The 15,711-nt window shown below is 47.6% G+C and overlaps 11 non-coding genes across 11 annotated transcripts; all 11 read right to left on the bottom strand.

Moving 5' to 3' along the window:
• Window positions 1-571: 571 nt before the first annotated feature.
• On the bottom strand, window positions 572-762 carry LOC142722200 (U2 spliceosomal RNA). The gene has a single exon (XR_012874517.1). It is a non-coding gene; the product is annotated as a U2 spliceosomal RNA (small nuclear RNA).
• Window positions 763-2,038: 1,276 nt separating this feature from the next.
• LOC142722202 (U2 spliceosomal RNA) lies at window positions 2,039-2,229 on the bottom strand. The gene has a single exon (XR_012874518.1). It is a non-coding gene; the product is annotated as a U2 spliceosomal RNA (small nuclear RNA).
• A 1,300-nt stretch (window positions 2,230-3,529) lies between these two features.
• Window positions 3,530-3,720, bottom strand: LOC142722203 (U2 spliceosomal RNA). The gene has a single exon (XR_012874519.1). It is a non-coding gene; the product is annotated as a U2 spliceosomal RNA (small nuclear RNA).
• Window positions 3,721-5,002: 1,282 nt separating this feature from the next.
• On the bottom strand, window positions 5,003-5,193 carry LOC142722205 (U2 spliceosomal RNA). Its single transcript, XR_012874521.1, has one exon. It is a non-coding gene; the product is annotated as a U2 spliceosomal RNA (small nuclear RNA).
• Window positions 5,194-6,481: 1,288 nt separating this feature from the next.
• Window positions 6,482-6,672, bottom strand: LOC142722206 (U2 spliceosomal RNA). Its single transcript, XR_012874523.1, has one exon. It is a non-coding gene; the product is annotated as a U2 spliceosomal RNA (small nuclear RNA).
• Window positions 6,673-7,960: 1,288 nt separating this feature from the next.
• Window positions 7,961-8,151, bottom strand: LOC142722207 (U2 spliceosomal RNA). Its single transcript, XR_012874524.1, has one exon. It is a non-coding gene; the product is annotated as a U2 spliceosomal RNA (small nuclear RNA).
• Window positions 8,152-9,440: 1,289 nt separating this feature from the next.
• Window positions 9,441-9,631, bottom strand: LOC142722208 (U2 spliceosomal RNA). The gene has a single exon (XR_012874525.1). It is a non-coding gene; the product is annotated as a U2 spliceosomal RNA (small nuclear RNA).
• Window positions 9,632-10,919: 1,288 nt separating this feature from the next.
• LOC142722209 (U2 spliceosomal RNA) lies at window positions 10,920-11,110 on the bottom strand. Its single transcript, XR_012874526.1, has one exon. It is a non-coding gene; the product is annotated as a U2 spliceosomal RNA (small nuclear RNA).
• Window positions 11,111-12,411: 1,301 nt separating this feature from the next.
• Window positions 12,412-12,602, bottom strand: LOC142722210 (U2 spliceosomal RNA). The gene has a single exon (XR_012874527.1). It is a non-coding gene; the product is annotated as a U2 spliceosomal RNA (small nuclear RNA).
• A 1,293-nt stretch (window positions 12,603-13,895) lies between these two features.
• On the bottom strand, window positions 13,896-14,086 carry LOC142722211 (U2 spliceosomal RNA). Its single transcript, XR_012874529.1, has one exon. It is a non-coding gene; the product is annotated as a U2 spliceosomal RNA (small nuclear RNA).
• Window positions 14,087-15,379: 1,293 nt separating this feature from the next.
• LOC142722213 (U2 spliceosomal RNA) lies at window positions 15,380-15,570 on the bottom strand. Its single transcript, XR_012874530.1, has one exon. It is a non-coding gene; the product is annotated as a U2 spliceosomal RNA (small nuclear RNA).
• Window positions 15,571-15,711: the final 141 nt, after the last annotated feature.

Raw genomic sequence — 15,711 nt, forward strand, 5'->3', positions numbered from 1 at the left:
AATCCAAATTGCTGCTCTCTTTGTAGGCAAGCAAGGCTTTGTTGCAACTGCAATTCTTACTTCTTCTTGAAATGTAGGGACAACAGTACATTCCATCACATCCATCTAGTGTACACAGGTAGGTCCATTGTGGCGGGCAGGCGAGCGGGCGGGCTGCTTTATTGGCTGTTTGCTGTTCCCCTACTCCACTCCACTATTTGACTGTTGTGCTGCATCAATCAATCAATCAATCAATCAATCAATCAATCAATCAATCAATCAATCAATCAATCAGTGGCTGGCTCAGGTGCAGCTCTTTAACTTACCTAAAAGGGAGGGCGGAGAGAAGACAAGGAAGGTGAATGAGGTGTTCCAATGTGAAATGCCGGAAACACAGAAACACAGACGACACACAACAAGAGGTGGCAATCTATTCATTAATTGCATTTAATCAATGAGCTCATTATCACTCATGCATTGTCCAACAGGTGTTGAAATAATGGGATTAAAAGGGGAGATCCCTTCAGAAAGACAGAAACAATAGCAAAGACAAAAAACACTTTTGGAATCTGCTTTTAGTCAACACATAAGGAAAGGGTGCACCGGTCCTGGAAATACTGCAATACCAGGTCAATGCGTGGAGTGGACAGAGCAAGCTCTATTTCCATCTCCCTGTTCTAAAAATCCATTTAATATATGGTCCCCAGATAGGGGACGTATCAGATATTAAACTGATAAGAACAGATACTACACTTGATCTTAGCCAAAAGGCCGAGAAGCGATAACCCGAACGGGCCGCGCGTTGCCCGAGCCTGCCCGATACTGCTGTTCAGCCCTTGGAGCGATTCAGCCTACTTCTAGGCAATTCCATGGGGCCCTGCAGGCTCACACACTCACAGCTACACGGGAGGTGAATAAAGGCCGGAGAGGAAGCCAGACAGGATTTGCTTCTTTTGCTTGCACCACAATGCAGTGCTGAAAGAGGAGGAATCTACATAAAAACGCCTTCCTGGCAACGCCCAAATGCCCTGCTGCCATGCAGATAAACACTGGCAGCGGCAGCAAGTGCATGCCCACAGCCACCCCTTGTTCCTTCACACCTTGTATCAGCTGTAATCCAGTCCAGTCCAGTGCTGCCTGCTGAGCAGCACTGACCAACACTGCCTGGGCCCAGGCTTTTATCTCTGAGGCCCCATTATGATGTCAGAAAGCTGGCTCTGGAATCCTGAGGGCTCCACTATGACACGTGCAAAGTTCCGTCTGAACTTTATATAAGACGGTGAGGCTCAGTCAGTCACTCAGTGTTGCCTGAGAGGGCAACACTGCAACAGCCGGCCGCCAGGCTGTCTTTTTTTTGCACAGCTAGTTGCCTCCAGGAGGCCACAAGAGGGAGACAAGGGACTGCAAAATGGAAAATAGGCATCCACCAACTTTACAGACAACTTCTCCTTGCTCCTACAACCTCCATCCTTGCACAGTTTGTTATTCTTCTAGGTAACATAGTAACAAATCCAAATTGCTGCTCTCTTTGTAGGCAAGCAAGGCTTTGTTGCAACTGCAATTCTTACTTCTTCTTGAAATGTAGGGACGACAGTACATTCCATCACATCCATCTAGTGTACACAGGTAGGTCCATTGTGGCGGGCAGGCGAGCGGGCGGGCTGCTTTATTGGCTGTTTGCTGTTCCCCTACTCCACTCCACTATTTGACTGTTGTGCTGCATCAATCAATCAATCAATCAATCAATCAATCAATCAATCAGTGGCTGGCTCAGGTGCAGCTCTTTAACTTACCTAAAAGGGAGGGCGGAGAGAAGACAAGGAAGGTGAATGAGGTGTTCCAATGTGAAATGCCGGAAACACAGAAACACAGACGACACACAACAAGAGGTGGCAATCTATTCATTAATTGCATTTAATCAATGAGCTCATTATCACTCATGCATTGTCCAACAGGTGTTGAAATAATGGGATTAAAAGGGGAGATCCCTTCAGAAAGACAGAAACAATAGCAAAGACAAAAAACACTTTTGGAATCTGCTTTTAGTCAACACATAAGGAAAGGGTGCACCGGTCCTGGAAATACTGCAATACCAGGTCAATGCGTGGAGTGGACAGAGCAAGCTCTATTTCCATCTCCCTGTTCTAAAAATCCATTTAATATATGGTCCCCAGATAGGGGACGTATCAGATATTAAACTGATAAGAACAGATACTACACTTGATCTTAGCCAAAAGGCCGAGAAGCGATAACCCGAACGGGCCGCGCGTTGCCCGAGCCTGCCCGATACTGCTGTTCAGCCCTTGCAGCGATTCAGCCTACTTCTAGGCAATTCCATGGGGCCCTGCAGGCTCACACACTCACAGCTACACGGGAGGTGAATAAAGGCCGGAGAGGAAGCCAGACAGGATTTGCTTCTTTTGCTTGCACCACAATGCAGTGCTGAAAGAGGAGGAATCTACATAAAAACGCCTTCCTGGCAACGCCCAAATGCCCTGCTGCCATGCAGATAAACACTGGCAGCGGCAGCAAGTGCATGCCCACAGCCACCCCTTGTTCCTTCACACCTTGTATCAGCTGTAATCCAGTCCAGTCCAGTGCTGCCTGCTGAGCAGCACTGACCAACACTGCCTGGGCCCAGGCTTTTATCTCTGAGGCCCCATTATGATGTCAGAAAGCTGGCTCTGGAATCCTGAGGGCTCCACTATGACACGTGCAAAGTTCCGTCTGAACTTTATATAAGACGGTGAGGCTCAGTCAGTCACTCAGTGTTGCCTGAGAGGGCAACACTGCAACAGCCGGCCGCCAGGCTGTCTTTTTTTTGCACAGCTAGTTGCCTCCAGGAGGCCACAAGAGGGAGACAAGGGACTGCAAAATGGAAAATAGGCATCCACCAACTTTACAGACAACTTCTCCTTGCTCCTACAACCTCCATCCTTGCACAGTTTGTTATTCTTCTAGGTAACATAGTAACAAATCCAAATTGCTGCTCTCTTTGTAGGCAAGCAAGGCTTTGTTGCAACTGCAATTCTTACTTCTTCTTGAAATGTAGGGACGACAGTACATTCCATCACATCCATCTAGTGTACACAGGTAGGTCCATTGTGGCGGGCAGGCGAGCGGGCGGGCTGCTTTATTGGCTGTTTGCTGTTCCCCTACTCCACTCCACTATTTGACTGTTGTGCTGCATCAATCAATCAATCAATCAATCAATCAATCAATCAATCAATCAATCAATCAATCAATCAATCAGTGGCTGGCTCAGGTGCAGCTCTTTAACTTACCTAAAAGGGAGGGCGGAGAGAAGACAAGGAAGGTGAATGAGGTGTTCCAATGTGAAATGCCGGAAACACAGAAACACAGACGACACACAACAAGAGGTGGCAATCTATTCATTAATTGCATTTAATCAATGAGCTCATTATCACTCATGCATTGTCCAACAGGTGTTGAAATAATGGGATTAAAAGGGGAGATCCCTTCAGAAAGACAGAAACAATAGCAAAGACAAAAAACACTTTTGGAATCTGCTTTTAGTCAACACATAAGGAAAGGGTGCACCGGTCCTGGAAATACTGCAATACCAGGTCAATGCGTGGAGTGGACAGAGCAAGCTCTATTTCCATCTCCCTGTTCTAAAAATCCATTTAATATATGGTCCCCAGATAGGGGACGTATCAGATATTAAACTGATAAGAACAGATACTACACTTGATCTTAGCCAAAAGGCCGAGAAGCGATAACCCGAACGAGCCGCGCGTTGCCCGAGCCTGCCCGATACTGCTGTTCAGCCCTTGCAGCGATTCAGCCTACTTCTAGGCAATTCCATGGGGCCCTGCAGGCTCACACACTCACAGCTACACGGGAGGTGAATAAAGGCCGGAGAGGAAGCCAGACAGGATTTGCTTCTTTTGCTTGCACCACAATGCAGTGCTGAAAGAGGAGGAATCTACATAAAAACGCCTTCCTGGCAACGCCCAAATGCCCTGCTGCCATGCAGATAAACACTGGCAGCGGCAGCAAGTGCATGCCCACAGCCACCCCTTGTTCCTTCACACCTTGTATCAGCTGTAATCCAGTCCAGTCCAGTGCTGCCTGCTGAGCAGCACTGACCAACACTGCCTGGGCCCAGGCTTTTATCTCTGAGGCCCCATTATGATGTCAGAAAGCTGGCTCTGGAATCCTGAGGGCTCCACTATGACACGTGCAAAGTTCCGTCTGAACTTTATATAAGACGGTGAGGCTCAGTCAGTCACTCAGTGTTGCCTGAGAGGGCAACACTGCAACAGCCGGCCGCCAGGCTGTCTTTTTTTTGCACAGTAGTTGCCTCCAGGAGCCACAAGAGGGAGACAAGGGACTGCAAAATGGAAAATAGGCATCCACCAACTTTACAGACAACTTCTCCTTGCTCCTACAACCTCCATCCTTGCACAGTTTGTTATTCTTCTAGGTAACATAGTAACAAATCCAAATTGCTGCTCTCTTTGTAGGCAAGCAAGGCTTTGTTGCAACTGCAATTCTTACTTCTTCTTGAAATGTAGGGACGACAGTACATTCCATCACATCCATCTAGTGTACACAGGTAGGTCCATTGTGGCGGGCAGGCGAGCGGGCGGGCTGCTTTATTGGCTGTTTGCTGTTCCCCTACTCCACTCCACTATTTGACTGTTGTGCTGCATCAATCAATCAATCAATCAATCAATCAATCAATCAATCAATCAATCAGTGGCTGGCTCAGGTGCAGCTCTTTAACTTACCTAAAAGGGAGGGCGGAGAGAAGACAAGGAAGGTGAATGAGGTGTTCCAATGTGAAATGCCGGAAACACAGAAACACAGACGACACACAACAAGAGGTGGCAATCTATTCATTAATTGCATTTAATCAATGAGCTCATTATCACTCATGCATTGTCCAACAGGTGTTGAAATAATGGGATTAAAAGGGGAGATCCCTTCAGAAAGACAGAAACAATAGCAAAGACAAAAAACACTTTTGGAATCTGCTTTTAGTCAACACATAAGGAAAGGGTGCACCGGTCCTGGAAATACTGCAATACCAGGTCAATGCGTGGAGTGGACAGAGCAAGCTCTATTTCCATCTCCCTGTTCTAAAAATCCATTTAATATATGGTCCCCAGATAGGGGACGTATCAGATATTAAACTGATAAGAACAGATACTACACTTGATCTTAGCCAAAAGGCCGAGAAGCGATAACCCGAACGGGCCGCGCGTTGCCCGAGCCTGCCCGATACTGCTGTTCAGCCCTTGCAGCGATTCAGCCTACTTCTAGGCAATTCCATGGGGCCCTGCAGGCTCACACACTCACAGCTACACGGGAGGTGAATAAAGGCCGGAGAGGAAGCCAGACAGGATTTGCTTCTTTTGCTTGCACCACAATGCAGTGCTGAAAGAGGAGGAATCTACATAAAAACGCCTTCCTGGCAACGCCCAAATGCCCTGCTGCCATGCAGATAAACACTGGCAGCGGCAGCAAGTGCATGCCCACAGCCACCCCTTGTTCCTTCACACCTTGTATCAGCTGTAATCCAGTCCAGTCCAGTGCTGCCTGCTGAGCAGCACTGACCAACACTGCCTGGGCCCAGGCTTTTATCTCTGAGGCCCCATTATGATGTCAGAAAGCTGGCTCTGGAATCCTGAGGGCTCCACTATGACACGTGCAAAGTTCCGTCTGAACTTTATATAAGACGGTGAGGCTCAGTCAGTCACTCAGTGTTGCCTGAGAGGGCAACACTGCAACAGCCGGCCGCCAGGCTGTCTTTTTTTTGCACAGCTAGTTGCCTCCAGGAGGCCACAAGAGGGAGACAAGGGACTGCAAAATGGAAAATAGGCATCCACCAACTTTACAGACAACTTCTCCTTGCTCCTACAACCTCCATCCTTGCACAGTTTGTTATTCTTCTAGGTAACATAGTAACAAATCCAAATTGCTGCTCTCTTTGTAGGCAAGCAAGGCTTTGTTGCAACTGCAATTCTTACTTCTTCTTGAAATGTAGGGACGACAGTACATTCCATCACATCCATCTAGTGTACACAGGTAGGTCCATTGTGGCGGGCAGGCGAGCGGGCGGGCTGCTTTATTGGCTGTTTGCTGTTCCCCTACTCCACTCCACTATTTGACTGTTGTGCTGCATCAATCAATCAATCAATCAATCAATCAATCAATCAATCAATCAATCAATCAGTGGCTGGCTCAGGTGCAGCTCTTTAACTTACCTAAAAGGGAGGGCGGAGAGAAGACAAGGAAGGTGAATGAGGTGTTCCAATGTGAAATGCCGGAAACACAGAAACACAGACGACACACAACAAGAGGTGGCAATCTATTCATTAATTGCATTTAATCAATGAGCTCATTATCACTCATGCATTGTCCAACAGGTGTTGAAATAATGGGATTAAAAGGGGAGATCCCTTCAGAAAGACAGAAACAATAGCAAAGACAAAAAACACTTTTGGAATCTGCTTTTAGTCAACACATAAGGAAAGGGTGCACCGGTCCTGGAAATACTGCAATACCAGGTCAATGCGTGGAGTGGACAGAGCAAGCTCTATTTCCATCTCCCTGTTCTAAAAATCCATTTAATATATGGTCCCCAGATAGGGGACGTATCAGATATTAAACTGATAAGAACAGATACTACACTTGATCTTAGCCAAAAGGCCGAGAAGCGATAACCCGAACGGGCCGCGCGTTGCCCGAGCCTGCCCGATACTGCTGTTCAGCCCTTGCAGCGATTCAGCCTACTTCTAGGCAATTCCATGGGGCCCTGCAGGCTCACACACTCACAGCTACACGGGAGGTGAATAAAGGCCGGAGAGGAAGCCAGACAGGATTTGCTTCTTTTGCTTGCACCACAATGCAGTGCTGAAAGAGGAGGAATCTACATAAAAACGCCTTCCTGGCAACGCCCAAATGCCCTGCTGCCATGCAGATAAACACTGGCAGCGGCAGCAAGTGCATGCCCACAGCCACCCCTTGTTCCTTCACACCTTGTATCAGCTGTAATCCAGTCCAGTCCAGTGCTGCCTGCTGAGCAGCACTGACCAACACTGCCTGGGCCCAGGCTTTTATCTCTGAGGCCCCATTATGATGTCAGAAAGCTGGCTCTGGAATCCTGAGGGCTCCACTATGACACGTGCAAAGTTCCGTCTGAACTTTATATAAGACGGTGAGGCTCAGTCAGTCACTCAGTGTTGCCTGAGAGGGCAACACTGCAACAGCCGGCCGCCAGGCTGTCTTTTTTTTGCACAGCTAGTTGCCTCCAGGAGGCCACAAGAGGGAGACAAGGGACTGCAAAATGGAAAATAGGCATCCACCAACTTTACAGACAACTTCTCCTTGCTCCTACAACCTCCATCCTTGCACAGTTTGTTATTCTTCTAGGTAACATAGTAACAAATCCAAATTGCTGCTCTCTTTGTAGGCAAGCAAGGCTTTGTTGCAACTGCAATTCTTACTTCTTCTTGAAATGTAGGGACGACAGTACATTCCATCACATCCATCTAGTGTACACAGGTAGGTCCATTGTGGCGGGCAGGCGAGCGGGCGGGCTGCTTTATTGGCTGTTTGCTGTTCCCCTACTCCACTCCACTATTTGACTGTTGTGCTGCATCAATCATCAATCAATCAATCAATCAATCAATCAATCAATCAATCAATCAAGTGGCTGGCTCAGGTGCAGCTCTTTAACTTACCTAAAAGGGAGGGCGGAGAGAAGACAAGGAAGGTGAATGAGGTGTTCCAATGTGAAATGCCGGAAACACAGAAACACAGACGACACACAACAAGAGGTGGCAATCTATTCATTAATTGCATTTAATCAATGAGCTCATTATCACTCATGCATTGTCCAACAGGTGTTGAAATAATGGGATTAAAAGGGGAGATCCCTTCAGAAAGACAGAAACAATAGCAAAGACAAAAAACACTTTTGGAATCTGCTTTTAGTCAACACATAAGGAAAGGGTGCACCGGTCCTGGAAATACTGCAATACCAGGTCAATGCGTGGAGTGGACAGAGCAAGCTCTATTTCCATCTCCCTGTTCTAAAAATCCATTTAATATATGGTCCCCAGATAGGGGACGTATCAGATATTAAACTGATAAGAACAGATACTACACTTGATCTTAGCCAAAAGGCCGAGAAGCGATAACCCGAACGGGCCGCGCGTTGCCCGAGCCTGCCCGATACTGCTGTTCAGCCCTTGCAGCGATTCAGCCTACTTCTAGGCAATTCCATGGGGCCCTGCAGGCTCACACACTCACAGCTACACGGGAGGTGAATAAAGGCCGGAGAGGAAGCCAGACAGGATTTGCTTCTTTTGCTTGCACCACAATGCAGTGCTGAAAGAGGAGGAATCTACATAAAAACGCCTTCCTGGCAACGCCCAAATGCCCTGCTGCCATGCAGATAAACACTGGCAGCGGCAGCAAGTGCATGCCCACAGCCACCCCTTGTTCCTTCACACCTTGTATCAGCTGTAATCCAGTCCAGTCCAGTGCTGCCTGCTGAGCAGCACTGACCAACACTGCCTGGGCCCAGGCTTTTATCTCTGAGGCCCCATTATGATGTCAGAAAGCTGGCTCTGGAATCCTGAGGGCTCCACTATGACACGTGCAAAGTTCCGTCTGAACTTTATATAAGACGGTGAGGCTCAGTCAGTCACTCAGTGTTGCCTGAGAGGGCAACACTGCAACAGCCGGCCGCCAGGCTGTCTTTTTTTTGCACAGCTAGTTGCCTCCAGGAGGCCACAAGAGGGAGACAAGGGACTGCAAAATGGAAAATAGGCATCCACCAACTTTACAGACAACTTCTCCTTGCTCCTACAACCTCCATCCTTGCACAGTTTGTTATTCTTCTAGGTAACATAGTAACAAATCCAAATTGCTGCTCTCTTTGTAGGCAAGCAAGGCTTTGTTGCAACTGCAATTCTTACTTCTTCTTGAAATGTAGGGACGACAGTACATTCCATCACATCCATCTAGTGTACACAGGTAGGTCCATTGTGGCGGGCAGGCGAGCGGGCGGGCTGCTTTATTGGCTGTTTGCTGTTCCCCTACTCCACTCCACTATTTGACTGTTGTGCTGCATCAATCAATCAATCAATCAATCAATCAATCAATCAATCAATCAATCAATCAAGTGGCTGGCTCAGGTGCAGCTCTTTAACTTACCTAAAAGGGAGGGCGGAGAGAAGACAAGGAAGGTGAATGAGGTGTTCCAATGTGAAATGCCGGAAACACAGAAACACAGACGACACACAACAAGAGGTGGCAATCTATTCATTAATTGCATTTAATCAATGAGCTCATTATCACTCATGCATTGTCCAACAGGTGTTGAAATAATGGGATTAAAAGGGGAGATCCCTTCAGAAAGACAGAAACAATAGCAAAGACAAAAAACACTTTTGGAATCTGCTTTTAGTCAACACATAAGGAAAGGGTGCACCGGTCCTGGAAATACTGCAATACCAGGTCAATGCGTGGAGTGGACAGAGCAAGCTCTATTTCCATCTCCCTGTTCTAAAAATCCATTTAATATATGGTCCCCAGATAGGGGACGTATCAGATATTAAACTGATAAGAACAGATACTACACTTGATCTTAGCCAAAAGGCCGAGAAGCGATAACCCGAACGGGCCGCGCGTTGCCCGAGCCTGCCCGATACTGCTGTTCAGCCCTTGCAGCGATTCAGCCTACTTCTAGGCAATTCCATGGGGCCCTGCAGGCTCACACACTCACAGCTACACGGGAGGTGAATAAAGGCCGGAGAGGAAGCCAGACAGGATTTGCTTCTTTTGCTTGCACCACAATGCAGTGCTGAAAGAGGAGGAATCTACATAAAAACGCCTTCCTGGCAACGCCCAAATGCCCTGCTGCCATGCAGATAAACACTGGCAGCGGCAGCAAGTGCATGCCCACAGCCACCCCTTGTTCCTTCACACCTTGTATCAGCTGTAATCCAGTCCAGTCCAGTGCTGCCTGCTGAGCAGCACTGACCAACACTGCCTGGGCCCAGGCTTTTATCTCTGAGGCCCCATTATGATGTCAGAAAGCTGGCTCTGGAATCCTGAGGGCTCCACTATGACACGTGCAAAGTTCCGTCTGAACTTTATATAAGACGGTGAGGCTCAGTCAGTCACTCAGTGTTGCCTGAGAGGGCAACACTGCAACAGCCGGCCGCCAGGCTGTCTTTTTTTTGCACAGCTAGTTGCCTCCAGGAGGCCACAAGAGGGAGACAAGGGACTGCAAAATGGAAAATAGGCATCCACCAACTTTACAGACAACTTCTCCTTGCTCCTACAACCTCCATCCTTGCACAGTTTGTTATTCTTCTAGGTAACATAGTAACAAATCCAAATTGCTGCTCTCTTTGTAGGCAAGCAAGGCTTTGTTGCAACTGCAATTCTTACTTCTTCTTGAAATGTAGGGACGACAGTACATTCCATCACATCCATCTAGTGTACACAGGTAGGTCCATTGTGGCGGGCAGGCGAGCGGGCGGGCTGCTTTATTGGCTGTTTGCTGTTCCCCTACTCCACTCCACTATTTGACTGTTGTGCTGCATCAATCAATCAATCAATCAATCAATCAATCAATCAATCAATCAATCAATCAGTGGCTGGCTCAGGTGCAGCTCTTTAACTTACCTAAAAGGGAGGGCGGAGAGAAGACAAGGAAGGTGAATGAGGTGTTCCAATGTGAAATGCCGGAAACACAGAAACACAGACGACACACAACAAGAGGTGGCAATCTATTCATTAATTGCATTTAATCAATGAGCTCATTATCACTCATGCATTGTCCAACAGGTGTTGAAATAATGGGATTAAAAGGGGAGATCCCTTCAGAAAGACAGAAACAATAGCAAAGACAAAAAACACTTTTGGAATCTGCTTTTAGTCAACACATAAGGAAAGGGTGCACCGGTCCTGGAAATACTGCAATACCAGGTCAATGCGTGGAGTGGACAGAGCAAGCTCTATTTCCATCTCCCTGTTCTAAAAATCCATTTAATATATGGTCCCCAGATAGGGGACGTATCAGATATTAAACTGATAAGAACAGATACTACACTTGATCTTAGCCAAAAGGCCGAGAAGCGATAACCCGAACGGGCCGCGCGTTGCCCGAGCCTGCCCGATACTGCTGTTCAGCCCTTGCAGCGATTCAGCCTACTTCTAGGCAATTCCATGGGGCCCTGCAGGCTCACACACTCACAGCTACACGGGAGGTGAATAAAGGCCGGAGAGGAAGCCAGACAGGATTTGCTTCTTTTGCTTGCACCACAATGCAGTGCTGAAAGAGGAGGAATCTACATAAAAACGCCTTCCTGGCAACGCCCAAATGCCCTGCTGCCATGCAGATAAACACTGGCAGCGGCAGCAAGTGCATGCCCACAGCCACCCCTTGTTCCTTCACACCTTGTATCAGCTGTAATCCAGTCCAGTCCAGTGCTGCCTGCTGAGCAGCACTGACCAACACTGCCTGGGCCCAGGCTTTTATCTCTGAGGCCCCATTATGATGTCAGAAAGCTGGCTCTGGAATCCTGAGGGCTCCACTATGACACGTGCAAAGTTCCGTCTGAACTTTATATAAGACGGTGAGGCTCAGTCAGTCACTCAGTGTTGCCTGAGAGGGCAACACTGCAACAGCCGGCCGCCAGGCTGTCTTTTTTTTGCACAGCTAGTTGCCTCCAGGAGGCCACAAGAGGGAGACAAGGGACTGCAAAATGGAAAATAGGCATCCACCAACTTTACAGACAACTTCTCCTTGCTCCTACAACCTCCATCCTTGCACAGTTTGTTATTCTTCTAGGTAACATAGTAACAAATCCAAATTGCTGCTCTCTTTGTAGGCAAGCAAGGCTTTGTTGCAACTGCAATTCTTACTTCTTCTTGAAATGTAGGGACGACAGTACATTCCATCACATCCATCTAGTGTACACAGGTAGGTCCATTGTGGCGGGCAGGCGAGCGGGCGGGCTGCTTTATTGGCTGTTTGCTGTTCCCCTACTCCACTCCACTATTTGACTGTTGTGCTGCATCAATCAATCAATCAATCAATCAATCAATCAATCAATCAATCAATCAATCAATCAATCAATCAAGTGGCTGGCTCAGGTGCAGCTCTTTAACTTACCTAAAAGGGAGGGCGGAGAGAAGACAAGGAAGGTGAATGAGGTGTTCCAATGTGAAATGCCGGAAACACAGAAACACAGACGACACACAACAAGAGGTGGCAATCTATTCATTAATTGCATTTAATCAATGAGCTCATTATCACTCATGCATTGTCCAACAGGTGTTGAAATAATGGGATTAAAAGGGGAGATCCCTTCAGAAAGACAGAAACAATAGCAAAGACAAAAAACACTTTTGGAATCTGCTTTTAGTCAACACATAAGGAAAGGGTGCACCGGTCCTGGAAATACTGCAATACCAGGTCAATGCGTGGAGTGGACAGAGCAAGCTCTATTTCCATCTCCCTGTTCTAAAAATCCATTTAATATATGGTCCCCAGATAGGGGACGTATCAGATATTAAACTGATAAGAACAGATACTACACTTGATCTTAGCCAAAAGGCCGAGAAGCGATAACCCGAACGGGCCGCGCGTTGCCCGAGCCTGCCCGATACTGCTGTTCAGCCCTTGCAGCGATTCAGCCTACTTCTAGGCAATTCCATGGGGCCCTGCAGGCTCACACACTCACAGCTACACGGGAGGTGAATAAAGGCCGGAGAGGAAGCCAGACAGGATTTGCTTCTTTTGCTTGCACCACAATGCAGTGCTGAAAGAGGAGGAATCTACATAAAAACGCCTTCCTGGCAACGCCCAAATGCCCTGCTGCCATGCAGATAAACACTGGCAGCGGCAGCAAGTGCATGCCCACAGCCACCCCTTGTTCCTTCACACCTTGTATCAGCTGTAATCCAGTCCAGTCCAGTGCTGCCTGCTGAGCAGCACTGACCAACACTGCCTGGGCCCAGGCTTTTATCTCTGAGGCCCCATTATGATGTCAGAAAGCTGGCTCTGGAATCCTGAGGGCTCCACTATGACACGTGCAAAGTTCCGTCTGAACTTTATATAAGACGGTGAGGCTCAGTCAGTCACTCAGTGTTGCCTGAGAGGGCAACACTGCAACAGCCGGCCGCCAGGCTGTCTTTTTTTTGCACAGCTAGTTGCCTCCAGGAGGCCACAAGAGGGAGACAAGGGACTGCAAAATGGAAAATAGGCATCCACCAACTTTACAGACAACTTCTCCTTGCTCCTACAACCTCCATCCTTGCACAGTTTGTTATTCTTCTAGGTAACATAGTAACAAATCCAAATTGCTGCTCTCTTTGTAGGCAAGCAAGGCTTTGTTGCAACTGCAATTCTTACTTCTTCTTGAAATGTAGGGACGACAGTACATTCCATCACATCCATCTAGTGTACACAGGTAGGTCCATTGTGGCGGGCAGGCGAGCGGGCGGGCTGCTTTATTGGCTGTTTGCTGTTCCCCTACTCCACTCCACTATTTGACTGTTGTGCTGCATCAATCAATCAATCAATCAATCAATCAATCAATCAATCAATCAATCAATCAATCAAGTGGCTGGCTCAGGTGCAGCTCTTTAACTTACCTAAAAGGGAGGGCGGAGAGAAGACAAGGAAGGTGAATGAGGTGTTCCAATGTGAAATGCCGGAAACACAGAAACACAGACGACACACAACAAGAGGTGGCAATCTATTCATTAATTGCATTTAATCAATGAGCTCATTATCACTCATGCATTGTCCAACAGGTGTTGAAATAATGGGATTAAAAGGGGAGATCCCTTCAGAAAGACAGAAACAATAGCAAAGACAAAAAACACTTTTGGAATCTGCTTTTAGTCAACACATAAGGAAAGGGTGCACCGGTCCTGGAAATACTGCAATACCAGGTCAATGCGTGGAGTGGACAGAGCAAGCTCTATTTCCATCTCCCTGTTCTAAAAATCCATTTAATATATGGTCCCCAGATAGGGGACGTATCAGATATTAAACTGATAAGAACAGATACTACACTTGATCTTAGCCAAAAGGCCGAGAAGCGATAACCCGAACGGGCCGCGCGTTGCCCGAGCCTGCCCGATACTGCTGTTCAGCCCTTGCAGCGATTCAGCCTACTTCTAGGCAATTCCATGGGGCCCTGCAGGCTCACACACTCACAGCTACACGGGAGGTGAATAAAGGCCGGAGAGGAAGCCAGACAGGATTTGCTTCTTTTGCTTGCACCACAATGCAGTGCTGAAAGAGGAGGAATCTACATAAAAACGCCTTCCTGGCAACGCCCAAATGCCCTGCTGCCATGCAGATAAACACTGGCAGCGGCAGCAAGTGCATGCCCACAGCCACCCCTTGTTCCTTCACACCTTGTATCAGCTGTAATCCAGTCCAGTCCAGTGCTGCCTGCTGAGCAGCACTGACCAACACTGCCTGGGCCCAGGCTTTTATCTCTGAGGCCCCATTATGATGTCAGAAAGCTGGCTCTGGAATCCTGAGGGCTCCACTATGACACGTGCAAAGTTCCGTCTGAACTTTATATAAGACGGTGAGGCTCAGTCAGTCACTCAGTGTTGCCTGAGAGGGCAACACTGCAACAGCCGGCCGCCAGGCTGTCTTTTTTTTGCACAGCTAGTTGCCTCCAGGAGGCCACAAGAGGGAGACAAGGGACTGCAAAATGGAAAATAGGCATCCACCAACTTTACAGACAACTTCTCCTTGCTCCTACAACCTCCATCCTTGCACAGTTTGTTATTCTTCTAGGTAACATAGTAACAAATCCAAATTGCTGCTCTCTTTGTAGGCAAGCAAGGCTTTGTTGCAACTGCAATTCTTACTTCTTCTTGAAATGTAGGGACGACAGTACATTCCATCACATCCATCTAGTGTACACAGGTAGGTCCATTGTGGCGGGCAGGCGAGCGGGCGGGCTGCTTTATTGGCTGTTTGCTGTTCCCCTACTCCACTCCACTATTTGACTGTTGTGCTGCAATCAATCAATCAATCAATCAATCAATCAATCAATCAATCAATCAATCAATCAATCAGTGGCTGGCTCAGGTGCAGCTCTTTAACTTACCTAAAAGGGAGGGCGGAGAGAAGACAAGGAAGGTGAATGAGGTGTTCCAATGTGAAATGCCGGAAACACAGAAACACAGACGACACACAACAAGAGGTGGCAATCTATTCATTAATTGCATTTAATCAATGAGCTCATTATCACTCATGCATTGTCCAACAGGTGTTGAAATAATGGGATTAAAAGGGGAGATCCCTTCAGAAAGACAGAAACAATAGCAAAGACAAAAAACACTTTTGGAATCTGCTTTTAGTCAACACATAAGGAAAGGGTGCACCGGTCCTGGAAATACTGCAATACCAGGTCAATGCGTGGAGTGGACAGAGCAAGCTCTATTTCCATCTCCCTGTTCTAAAAATCCATTTAATATATGGTCCCCAGATAGGGGACGTATCAGATATTAAACTGATAAGAACAGATACTACACTTGATCTTAGCCAAAAGGCCGAGAAGCGATAACCCGAACGGGCCGCGCGTTGCCCGAGCCTGCCCGATACTGCTGTTCAGCCCTTGCAGCGATTCAGCCTACTTCTAGGCAATTCCATGGGGCCCTGCAGGCTCACACACTCACAGCTACACGGGAGGTGAATAAAGGCCG

This window comes from Rhinoderma darwinii, unplaced genomic scaffold (genome assembly GCF_050947455.1).
Source record: "Rhinoderma darwinii isolate aRhiDar2 unplaced genomic scaffold, aRhiDar2.hap1 Scaffold_533, whole genome shotgun sequence".
Taxonomy (NCBI): domain Eukaryota; kingdom Metazoa; phylum Chordata; class Amphibia; order Anura; family Rhinodermatidae; genus Rhinoderma; species Rhinoderma darwinii.